The sequence below is a fragment of the Aquarana catesbeiana genome, linkage group LG04, assembly GCF_042186555.1.
Source record: "Aquarana catesbeiana isolate 2022-GZ linkage group LG04, ASM4218655v1, whole genome shotgun sequence".
Lineage (NCBI taxonomy): Eukaryota > Metazoa > Chordata > Amphibia > Anura > Ranidae > Aquarana > Aquarana catesbeiana.
Window position 1 is genome coordinate 373,609,694 of NC_133327.1, and position 13,577 is coordinate 373,623,270.

General features: G+C 41.6%; 1 protein-coding gene across 5 annotated transcripts in view; it reads right to left on the bottom strand.

Moving 5' to 3' along the window:
- Positions 1-13,577, bottom strand: part of FYN (FYN proto-oncogene, Src family tyrosine kinase) — a 322,979-nt gene that overhangs the window by 278,211 nt on the left and 31,191 nt on the right. The gene's annotated exons all lie outside the window — the stretch shown is intronic.

Here is a 13,577-nt window from a genome sequence, read left to right on the forward strand (position 1 = left end):
TGACATTGCCTAAGATAAAATAATGTCATCAGTCTGCTGCAATCAGGAGGAAGCATTTCCTCAGTCTTCCTCTTCATTAGCGATCAGACTTCAACATTTTAATTCCGTAGATGGACATTTGTGAACACAACAAAAAACTTCACAGGCACAAAGATTTACGTGACTGCGAGATCTTTTAGTCAACATCTCGGTCCAAGAAGTAGATGTGGACTATGGATGATGTCTGAACAAAATGGTGTTTTATTGGGGGGAAAAAACAGATTAAATCATCGTATGGAGGAGGACTGTGATCTCTGCAAGAGATAATTAATACAAGTAAGTATTAAAGCCAGGTACGGCCATTTTTACATACATTGGTCCAGCTTGGACCAATGTAAGTATGTAAGTGCCATACCTGTGGGATCCTCGTAGAAGCTGGAAACCACTGTAGTAGGCACTGCTACTACAGTGATCTCCACTAGTTTACTGGTCTTACAAGCCAAGCGGCTGCTGTGCTGTATTGTGAACACCAGGGTTTGCTTGCTCTACACAGGTGCCATTCAGAGAACATGCATATTCTCAATGAATGCAAAATGTTCTCTAACTGGACGAGGGGAGAGGTGGGGCAATTGATCTTATTACACATTATAAAGAATGCATACCCTTAACCCTTTTCCATCCACCCCGGTATCCCTTTAACTGGGATATTATGCCTGGGGGTCAGGAAAGTCTGCCTAATCATGTGACCACTGTGATTGGCTGTCACAGTGGTCACATGATTGGGAGCTAAGCCTATACCACCCACAGATGCATATATGCGGTGTATGTGCATCAAAGCCCACCCTCTATGCCGCCCAACCTGTGGCCTGATGGCTGCATGCAGGCCTTTGGTATTTGATATTTGAGGCCCTCGGACCTCAGATGCCTGTAGAGGGAACATTGATTAGGGTAATAGCACTGATCTCTACTAACCTCATGTAACATGTTTCTAGTTTCATATTGTCTTCTACAGCAGTGGTCATCAACCCTGTCCTCAGGGCCCACTAACAGGCCAGGTTTATTGTATGTATGTATTACCTTGGAGAGATGCAGACTAGAATACTGCAATCACTGAGCAGCAAATGATATCACCTATTATGTATTTCAGTTATCTTGCAAATCTGGTGTGTTAGTGGGCCCTGAGGACAGGGTTGATGACCACTGTTCTATAGCATATCCCCAGCTAAAAACATTGCACGTCCACACTCTCTGACCCTCAATTCCATCGTTTGGTCTGCAGTTTCTGACAGTCTTCCTAAGCATTACATATGTTGAGGATTCTGGGGTTGATTTGCTAAGGCAGTTGCTCCAGAGCTTAAAGTGGAGTTCCACCCAAAAATGGAACTTCCACTTTTTGGATTCCTCCCCCCCACCGGTGTCACATTTGGCACCTTTCAGGGGGGAGAAGGGAGCAGATACCTGTCTAATACAGGTATCTGCTCCCACTTCCTGGCATAGATCACCGCGGCGCTTGCGGTGACATACGCCACTTCTGGCACCTTCACTCTCCTCCACCGCTGTATTCTGTGAGACACAGAACACAGCAGGGACCTGAGAGGACGCGCAGCGTGACTCGCGCATGCGCAGTAGGGAACCAGGAAGTGAAGCCGCACGGCTTCACTTCCTTATTCCCATACCAAGGATGGCGGCGGCAGCAGCCAAGAGCCGAAGGACGGATCGGCTTTGGCTGCCGACATTGCGGGCTCCCTGGACAGGTAAGTGTCCATGTATTAAAGAAGAAGTCCTGGAGGGCTAATTATAAAATATAGCAAGTAAAACAATTCATAATATTGCCATGGCATGACCAAGTAGGTACAGTCTGCAGGAAGAACAGATGCCAGATAGGTCAGAGTCAGAAAGTTAATACACCTAAACATTAGGAGCTGGCAGATAACATTTTTGTTCATGTTTTATTACATTTGGTGTAAATACATACTCCTCGACTTGTTAAGAAATGAATCATATTGTAAGAACATGTAGGCTTTCTGTTGCTGACCCTTGTTCTTTGCCTTTGTTGTCATGCTGATCTTATGACTTTAAAATACTTTCTGAGACAATGATCTACAATAAGTAAGGAGATCTGGATTTGACTCCACTGACTTTATTCTGCATGCCAGTTCCTGCTCAGTAAATGAGAAGGGCAGCAACAAGGCAACTACCATTATCAGATAAAATAGCAATGGTAGCCTCTGCATTTCTGCCATGGAATTTCCCCTTAACCACCTCAATACTACCATATAATGATAAACAGTGAGTAGGTGAACCTAGATTTCTGGAGTGGCGTTCTAAAATGGCGTCTGCTTACTACCAGTGCATGTGTATGGTGCCTGTGAATGAGCTGTTAATAGACAGCTCAGAGCACAGGCAGAATGCACTGAGCCAATCAGCGTGGCCAATCATAGTGATCACAACTGTAAACACTACCGCTGTTTACAGTTGGGAGCCCATCCATAAAGGGTAACTTTTTCCTTTCACTGTGGAGTTTTTTAGGGTGAATATCTGGATCAAGTTTGGCTTGTATCGCTATACTACACTTTTCGAACTATGTTTTTCACAGATGATTTGGACTTTGTGTTCTATGGATGATCTGATTAATATATCATAGTCACATTGATATATGGACATAGGGGGGAGATTTACTAAAACTGGAGCATTCAGAATCTGGTGCAGTTGTGCATGGTAGCCAATCAGCTTCTAACTTCAGCTTGTTCAATTAAGCTTTAACAATAAAACCTGGAAGCTGATTGGTTTCTATGGAGAGCTGCACCAAATTTTTCACTCTCTAGGTTTAGTAAATCTCCCCCACTGACTTTATATTATTTTATCTAACATGGGTGAAGGAGTTATTTTTATTCTATTTTTGAACGCTGCATTTTTTTAACGTTCCATAGTTTGGTTTAGAGTGTATTATATATCTATGCCTATTTACACACAGCTTTTTTGCACACCATTAAGCGCTGACTTATATATATGTTCATTTAATGACAGTGTAAATGTCAGTCAAATGATCATATCACTGAAAGCCGACAAGATGGTGAGGTAATGAAAGGGTATTACAGGTTTGTACTCAGGTGGTTAAAATGATCTGCAGCTTTGTGAATTCAATCATTTAGCTATCATTGATGTAAAGGCTAAAGCATTACCTTGTACATGGCTTGATGTAATTATTAGAACTCACTTGGATCTATTTTGAGTACAAGCATCCTCTCTGCTGTAGTTTACAAGGATAGTAGATGAGACTTCTGCATTCTGTGTAGGAAAACTAAGCCTACATACTCATTCTTTATTCACAGAACATGTTAGTAACTTATGCTATTCTTAGAAGGTATGGTTGAGTGACTCTCATCCTATGTCAATTTCAGTAGCCTTCACCTTTAAAAAGATATACGATCTACAACTTTGGGGCAGCGTAATTATTTAAGATATTTATGAAGCCAAATCTTTGAACATTTTAATTTTAGATAGAATGGGGAAGACCCCTTTCACATGGATGGACCGATCAAGTCAGTTTTTCAAGCGGACCTGATCGGACCATCTATTGCTCTGCCAATATCCGATACAATTCACTAAAAACCGACTAATAGGGATCCGTTCCCCATTCATCTGACGGATCAGATTAGATGACTCGGATGGAAATGGACAGCGTTCTGGTTCCATCTGACAGTCCATAGAGGACAGTGGGCTGTGTCCTTGTCTGCTCTGCATCAGCGGAGCGGACACGGACCTGTCATCCGCCTGTTCAGCAGGGATCAGCGGAGAGATCCCCTACTGAGCAGGCGAATACGCTAGCAGACTGTCAGTGTAAAAGGGGCCAAGAGGTTCAAACTGCTGTTTCCTTCCCAGCTGTGTCTTATTTTTCCCTTCATTTCTTGTCCTGTTGACTTGACAAGACATGAGAAGATATCTTTCCAACAGGCGGTAAATCTAAAACTGGCCATACACTGCTTGAGGTTGGCCAGTCTAGCAGGAACCAACTGAATTTCAACCCGTGTGTGGATTCCCTGCTAGACAAAAGTTGATTGTTTGATCGATTACTATCAAAGAGACATGTTGGGAAGTTTTCCATCGATCAGCAAATCAGCTGCAGCCACTGCTCAGTGTATTCTGACCACAGCAGGTGTCACTGGCAGAATACAATGTCTCGATGAGGTGGGATTCTTCCATCGGTTTTGTTTGGGTGAATGAAGGAATCTGTTATTTATTTTCATTCAGTCCACTAGCTAAATGAATTTTAAAAAAATGCACTTGGCCAGTTTTAGGCTCTGTTTACACCTTTGTGTTTTTGCACTTTTTAGGTGCATCACGTTTAAGGCAGCCCATTTATCTCAATAGGCTGCCCTATGTACGATAATTGCACAAAATAAGTGCAGCCATTTTTTTTAAATTGCATTGCGCTACAATATATGGCAAAAATCATGGCATGAGATATTGCATATGTTCCCGAGGCGCATAAGTGTGAAGTATGCCTTAGCTGTCAAAGGAACAAGTGTTTCTAATGGAAGATTTCCCCACTATTTCTGTTCTGGTGGCAACTCTATCATTCTCAATGACATTGATGATCAGGCCAATTACAAAGACTAAATGGTGAACACAGCCCCTGACAGTGGTTCTAACCCCTCACTACCTTATTCAATCCAAAAAAAAAAAATACTTTTAGTTATAATTAAAGAGGAGCTCCAGTCTCCCTCCTAAAAAATTAAAAGTCAGTAGCTCAAATATTGTAGCTGCTGACTTTAAATATAAGGACACGTACCTGTCCAGGGATCCAGCACTGCCCTCACCCAAGCCGATTATTCAATCAGCTTCGGGTCCAGGCACCGGTATCTTAAATAAGGGCCGGCTTTCCACTGCTCATGCGCAAGCCGAACTGCGCTTTGTGAACGGTCACGCAGTCTTCTGGGACCTATGATTTGTCCCAGAAGGCTACGGGCGAAATGGGGGGGGGTTGAACTTCTGCTGACTCACCAGTTCACCAAACATGTTATATCACTGAGAATAACCCTTTCATGACTAAGCCTATTTTTGACATTTGGTGTTTACAAGTTAAAATCCGTAGTTTTTGCTAGAAAATTACCTAAAGCCCCCAAACATTATATATATATATTTTAGCAGAGAATCTAGAGAATAAAATGACGATTGTTGCAATATTTTTTTCTTTTTTTTGTGCAGCGGTGTTTTAAACGCAACTTTTTGGGAAAAGGGACACTTTCATGAATTTTAAAAAACGAAACAGTAAAGTTAGCCCAATTTTTTTTTTACTGTGAAAGATGATGTTACGCCGAGTAAATAGATACCAAACATGTCACGCTTTATAATTGCAGGCATTCGTGGAATGGCGACAAACTACGGTACCTAAAAATCTCCATAGGTGACGCTTTAAATTTTTTTTACGGTTACCAGGTTAGAGTTACAGAGGAGGTCTAGTGATAGAATCATTGCTCTCGCTCTGACGATTGCGGCGATACCTCACATGTGTGATTTGAACACCATTTACATATGCGGGCGCGACTTCCGTATGTGTTTTCTTTGCTGCGCGAGCTCGCGGGGACGGGGGCGCTTTCAAAAATATTTTTTTCTTATTTATTTTATTTTGTTTATATTAATAAATTGTGTTTATAGAAAAAAAAATTTGATCAATTTTATTGCTGTCACAAGGAATGTAAACATCCCTTGTGACAGTAATAGGTGGTGACAGGTACTCTTTATGGAGGGATTGGGGGTCTAAAAGACCCCCGATCCCTCCTTTGCACTTCAAAGTATTCAGATCGCCATTTTCGGCGATTCTGAATACTGTATATTTTTTTTAAACCGGCGCCATTGGCAGCCGAGTAAACGGGAAGTGACGTCATGACGTCGCTTCCGTGTTTACAATCAGGAGACTGGAATGAAGCCTTTTCCGGCTTCGTTCCAGTCTGTCCTTAGCCGCCGGAGGCATCGGATTTTAGATTGGTTAGAGCGGCGGGAGGCGGCGGGAGGGGGGAGTCCCCTCCTGCACCTCCGGTATAACAGCCGAGCGGCATTTAGCCGCATCAGTTGTTATCCCTGGAAAGTCGATCGCCGGCTCTAAAAAACGGTACCGGGATGATGCCTATAGCTGCAGGCATCATCCCAGTATAACCCCCGAAAGCCGAGTACGCACATCTGCGTACGCTCAGCGACAAGGGGATAAATTAGTTTAGTATATAAAGTACACTTGCAACAGTCTAGTAGTGGAACTATTATATACGAGTATATCTAAAGCCAACATTTTTGGTGTCAAGTGGGAGTAGGAGATGTTTATGACACCTTGTTGGTTCTCTTCGTTTTATTTTTTATTTTTTATACTCTGAGTGCCAATGGGGACATTTCTCTCCACACTGGTTGTACTCAAGTCGATCGATGGATCGACTTTAGTACTATTAGCCTGCCCATAGATGGATCAAATGTCGGCTGAACTGGCCAAGATTCGAACCATCTCTGAAAGCTGTTGCCAGAGCTGGTATACACAATAGAGGACTTCCTGTCTTTTCCTGTTTTGGTGACAACTTTAATATTTATATTTTCCCATCAGTTACTGTTGTCACTAGGACAAAAAGTGAATAATCTCATCAGCTTTTTAAAAAAAAAAAAAACGTTCTCACTAAAAAAGTTTAGGCTTTAGATACACTTTAAAATGATAAAAAAAGAAGACCCACAACCTCTAAGAAAAAAAAAGACTTTTTGTTTCTCTAAGCTGATAACATTTTAAGAATGAAATCACAAGGCAGAAAACCTTCTGATAAACATTTCTGGATTTTGCTGGCAAAGAGACAGAGAATATGGAGTACTTGAGTATGTTTTCAGACAGATTGCTTGGCATTGCTTCTAGTAAAATGCAATTAAAGGAACACTTTCAAGTAAAATCATGTGATCTCTACTTCTTTTATGCAAAGGAAAGTGTGCGCAAAAGGAAAGATACTCTTTAAATCAGAAAAATATTTTCCACATCAGTAAAAAAAAAAGTGTGGCCTGCAATTAAATTCAAATAATTAGGTCACAGAGCAAAGTCATGTTTATATGGGACAATATAATAAATATTGTACTGTATATGTGGCCACACATCAAACTTTTCTCTCTAAATTGGATCTGACTTGCCTTTAGGCCGGAACAGGAAAGTTGTTTGTAATTGGTGATAAAGCGTCAATGCTGTGGGGGATTTCTATCAATTATACTAAAGTCAGTGCAAAATACTGTAGAAGCTAAGAGATTATGAGACAGATCACTGCTGGATTCATATATTCCCTCCTCTGTGGACCAAACGTAGCTTTGTAACAATATATAACATAGTTACATAGTAGGTGAGGTCGAAAAAAATTAATCCATCAAGTTCAACCTACGTTTTTTATATGTCAGTATTACATTGTATATCCCTGTATGTTGCGGTCGTTCAGGTGCTTATCTAATAGTTTCTTGAAGCTATCAATGCTCCCCGCTGAGACCACCACCTGTGGAAGGGAATTCCACATCCTTGCCGCTCTTACAGTAAGAGAACCCTCTACGTAGTATAAGGTTAAACCTCTTTTCTTCCAATTTTAATGAGTGGCCACGAGTCTTGTTAAACTCCCTTCCGCAAAAAAGTTTTATCCCTATTGTGGGGTCACCAGTACGGTATTTGTATATTGAAATCATATCCCCTCTCAAGCGTCTCTTCTCCAGAGAGAATAAGTTCAGTGCTCGCAACCTTTCCTCATAACTTATATCCTCCAGACCCTTTATTAGCTTTGTTGCCCTTCTTTGTACTCGCTCCATTTCCTGTACATCCTTCCTGAGGACTGGTGCCCAAAACTTGACACATACTCTAGGTGCGGCCGGACCAGAGTCTTGTAGAGCAGGAAAATTATCGTTTTAGCTCTGGAATTAATCCCCTTTTTAATGCATGCCAATATTCTGTTTGCTTTGTTAGCAGCAGCTTGGCATTGCATGCCACTGCTGAGCCTATCATCTACTAGGATCCCCAGGTCCTTTTCCATCCTGGATTCCCCCAGAGGTTCTCCCCCCAGTGTATAGATTGCATTCATATTTTTGCCACCCAAATACATTATTTTACATTTTTCTACATTGAACCTCATTTGCCATGTAGTTGTCCACCCCATTAATTTGTTAAATTATTTTGCAAGGTTTCCACATCCTGCGGAGAAGTTATTGCCCTGCTTAACTTAGTATCGTCCGCAAATACAGAGATTGAACTGTTTACCCCATCCTCCAGGTCATTTATGAACAAATTAAACAGGATTGGTCCCAGCACAGAACCCTGGGGAACCCCACTACCCACCCCTGACCATTCCGAGTACTCCTCATTTATCACCACCCTCTGAACTCGCCCTTGTAGCCAGTTTTCAATCCATATACTCACCCTATGGTCCATGCCAACGGACCTTATTTTGTACAGTAAACGTTTATGAGGAACTGTGTCAAATGCTTTTCCAAAATCCAGATACACCATGTCTACGGGCCTTCCTTTATCTAGATGGCAACTCACCTCCTCATAGAAGGTTAATAGATTGGTTTGGCAAGAACGATTCTTCATGAATCCATGCTGATTACTGCTAATGATACCGTTCTCATTACTAAAATCTTGTATATAGTCCCTTATCATCCCCTCCAAGAGTTTACATACTATTGATGTTAGGCTAACTGGTCTGTAATTTCCAGGGATGTATTTTGGGCCCTTTTTAAATATTGGTGCTACATTGGCTTTTCTCCAATCAACTGGTATCATTTCAGTCATCAGACTGTCAGGAAAATTAGGAACAATGGTCTGGCAATTACTTGACTGAGTACCCTAAGTACCCTCGGGTGCAAGCCATCTGGTCCCGGAGATTTATTAATGTTAAGTTTCCCAAGTCTTTAATTCTGTCCTCTGTTAACCATGGAGGTGCTTCCTGTGATGTGTCATGAGGATAAACACTGCAATTTTGGTTACTGAAGCCCCTCGATTCCCTCGTGAAGAAGAATAAATTCAATACCTTCGCCATCTCCCCATCCTTTGTAACCAGATGTCCTTCCTCATTCTTTATGGGGCCAATATGGTCTGTCCTCCCTTTTTACTGTTTACATAGTTAAAGAATTTCTTGGGATTTTTTTTTTGCTCTCCTCCGGTATGTGTCTTTCATGTCCTATCTTAGCCGTCCTTATTTGCACCCTTACATTTCTTGTTGCATTCTTTATAAAGTCTGAATGCTGATGATAATCACTCAACCTTATATTTTTTGAAGGCCTTCTCCTTTGCTTTTATATGCATTTTTACATTGGAGTTAAGCCATCCAGGCCTTTTGTGCGTTCTTTTAAATTTATTACACAATGGGATGCATTGGCTAATGCCCTTATAAAATATGCTTTTGAAGCAAACCCATCTCTCCTCCGTGTTCTTTGTTCCTAAGATTTTATCCCAATTTATGCCTTCTAGCAAGGTTTGTAGTTTAGAGAAGTTGGCTCTTTTGATATTCAGTGTCTTTGTATTTACCTTATGTTTCCTATTTGTGTGATTTATACTGAAGCCAATTGACCTGTGATCGCTGTTATCTAAATTGCCCTGTATTTCCATATCCGTGATCAGGTCTGAATTGTTGGTAATCAGTAGATCCAGTAACGCTTTATTTCTAGTTGGTGCATCTACCATCTGACCCATAAAATTGTCCTGCAAAATATTTAGGAACTGGCGAGCCTTAGATGAATGCGTGGTTCCCTCTGCCCTGTCTATGTCTGGATAATTAAAATCCCCCATTATGATAACACTTCCCATCCTTGCTGCTAATCCAAATTGTGATAGGAGATCTGTCTCCCCTTCCTCCCTCAGGTTACGGGTCCTATAGCATACTCCCAGTATTATTTTCCCCTTAGCTTCATCCCTTTGGAGCTCTACCCATAAGGATTCCACCTCCTCCCTAGCTCACTTGGTGATGTCATCTATCACATTCCCTTGTACATTATTCCCCTCCCCCTTTTTTTACCCTCTCTATCCCTGCGATAAAGGGTATACCCTTGAATGGTTGCCAGCCAATAATGAGAGCCGTTGAACCAAGTCTCTGAAATTCCCACAAAATCCAAATCCTCCTCGTACAACAGTATCTCTAGTTCACCCATCTTGTCCACCAAACTCCTGGCATTAGTGAACATGCCATGTGGTTTAACATATTGCTGACCACTTTTTAAAGTGGTTGTAAACCTCAGACATGAAATATGTACAAAACATATCCCTCTATAGTGTGTATTTGTCTCAATCCAGAGCACAAAGTGTAATTTCTGTCTGCTGCTTTGTTCCTCTGCTATCACTATGCTATGAATCACTTCTGACAATTTTTCCCCACACCAAGAGAAAAAAGGTGACAGGGGAGGGACCTCCAGCTGATTGACAGCCTCCCCTCTGTTTATGTGTGCTGTGTGGAGGGGGGTGTTTCTTTTCCCTCCAATCAGGTCTCAGAGCTCTCCTCACTGACCTCTGTAGAGTGTAACTTCAGCTCTCTGCCCCCTTATTTAAACTCTCAGACAAGCTTTAAAATTCAGCACTTTGAATGGATTTAGAGACGTGAAGACCGCAGATAGATGAAACTTATGTAGGATGATTTGTTTCATTTCTGCATATCACCTGAGGATAGTCCCCTCACTGGGTAAATGTAAGGGTTTACAATCACTTTAATTAGAATTATACAGGATTTGTATAGCACCAACAATTTGCACAGTGCTAAGAGTGTAAGGAGGGCCCTTAAAGCTTACAATCTAAATTTACTTGTGTTTTAAAGAGAAAACTGTTGAGATCTGTAGAGACCACACGTTCATGTAAATTCTGGTGTCTGTGCAGTTTCTGGTAGCGTTCACAAACGTCTACAGCCCATGCCTTAAAGCGATTGTAAACCCTTCCATATACCCAGTGAAGTAACTGTCCTAAGGTGATACACAGAGATGAAATAAATCCTCCCACATAAGTTGTACCTTTTAATCTGCAGTCTTCTCTTCTCTACATCCATACAAAGTCCAGGATTTTTAAAGCTTGTCCAAGCTGTCACAAAAAAAGGGAAGCTGAGGTTACACTCTGTAGAACTCAGTGAGGAGAGCTCTGAGAGCTGATTGGAGGGAAGGGACACACCCCCTTCACACAGCACACAGGAACAAAGCTGAGACTGCCAATCAGCTAGAGATCCATGTCACCTTTTTCCTCATGGTGTCAAGAAAACCTGTCAGAAGTGATTCATGCAGATAGCAGAGGATGCAGATAGCAGAGGAACGAAGCAGCAGAAATTACAGTTAGTGCTCTTTTTTGAGACAAGCACACACTATAAAGGGATATGCTTTGTTCATATTTCATGTCTGAGGTTTACTGTGTAGTCCACTTTTAATATTGAAATTCTCTTCTTTCAGGCACAGATTTTTGTGCAGAATTGAAAAAAAATCAGAACCTATACCAGTTATTATGGATGGCACACAAAATAAAGCAGTATTAGAGGAGTTTCCCAATACTGGTTGCTTTACAGATGCCATTAATTGCACGTTACTTAAAGCGTACCTCCACAGAAAATACATGTGTCAAGATGAACTAAATGCCAAATACTGGGTACCACAAGGTACTCTGGTCATCATATGTCACAGTCATCTAAAGCAGAAGTCTCCAAATTGTGGCCATGAGCCAGATACAACCCTTTGCTTGCCTGGGCCATTGTTCACTGTTCATTCCCACTGACACCATTCCTTCCCATTATGCCAACAGTGGAACATAATTCCTTCCACTGACACCAATGATGGAGCACTATTCCTCCCACTGACACTAACAACAAGGCACAATTCCTTTCACTCACACCAATGATGGGCACTATTTCTTCTACTGACACCAACAATGGCACACTATTCCTTCTACTGACACCAAAGATCCTACTGATAGGGCACTATTCCTTCTACTGACACCAACGATGGGGCAATGTTCCTCCCATGGACACCAACGATGGGGCACTAGTCTTTCCACTGACACCAACAATGGGACATTATTCTTCCCACTGAAACCATTGATGGGACATTCTTCCTCCCATGGACACCAACGATGGGGCACTGTTCTTCCACTGACACCAACAATGGGGCACTGACACCAATGATGGGGCACTTTTCCTCTCCTAATGACCAAAGGTGCTATGTAATATCATTACTCCCACTAACCACCTAGCCTGAGGCATTGTTTACTCCCACTGACACATGGGCATTTACTACTTCTACTGGCCCACTCCAGCCCCCTAATGTCTGAAGAACAGTAACCTGCTCCTTTGTTTAGCAAATTTAGAGACCCCTGATCAAAGCATCTACACATTTCTGGATTTCTCCCATAATACAAGAACATCCTTGTGGATTACCTTTTTCTCAATAATACTGTACTAAGAGTTTGTGTATACATGGAAGGGACATTAGCTGTATACTCTTTTAGGAGCAGGGACTGACAAAATGATTGCAAATAGTTCAAAGTACTCTGAAAACTATTATGTCAATGATATATAAATACAGGAAATGAATCATACTTCGTAACTGGGCCTGCAAGCATATATATAAATCTAGTCACTAAAATCTCATATAGGCTGTGACACAATGTCATTTTAAATAAATAATAAAAAAACTTTAAAAAAAAAAGTAAAAATAGAAACGGTGTCAACATTTGCTGGTTAAAGGTATAATCCACCCTTTGCAAAAATGTAATAAATGCACACATATTAATAAAATACTTTTTGTTTTTTGCATTCTTGTGTTGAAGCCTGCAGAGCATTGTAACCATGATCAGTGCATCACTGGGGCAATGCATAGGCTCCTGCAACGTTTACATCCCAGCCCCAGATCCATACAGAGGTACAGACCTACCATTTCAGGCCTGGAGGAAGTAAACAATAAACTATAAGTGCAGTGATATCATCACGCTCATGCCAACGCAATCCATGACTACCTCTGCCATGGTAGCAGATAGAACTTTTAGTTAAGATCCTGTGAATGGATTGGAGAATAGATGCCATGGCTGTGCGAGCACCAGGATGCTCCAGGCAGAAGCACCCCTAATGACGGTTAAGATGCAATATATTCCATTTTTTGCCCTTGGATACTGCTCTACTCTACTTTTCTTAGAAATTATTCTTTTTATAGAATGTTTTCAAGCTTTCCCTGAAATGCATTCTTCAGTAAAGAAACCCTGTCCCTGTGATGCCAGCAATCCCAGCAGACTCCAGAGAGATTTTATAGCATTACCCATCACTTCTCTCTTGGCAGCTACATAAAAGGTTATGTAGAGAGGGGAGGGGCGGGGCAGAGGAGCTGAGCCAGCACAGACAGTAATTAGACACTGGAGAAGAGGGTTATGACATGCAAGGAGGGAATGAGCTGTGCTAAGAAAGAGTTAGTTAACCACGGGTTGCAGGAAAGAAAATCGATAAATTCCCCCATCAACACAGTCAGTGTTGATGGGGGAATCCCTCCTGTGGAGCTATAGCCGCTGGCAATAATTGCATGTAAAAATCCGACATACTGGTTGTACCCAAGTCGATTGGCGGATTGACTTGGTTACAATCAGCCTGCCCATACAT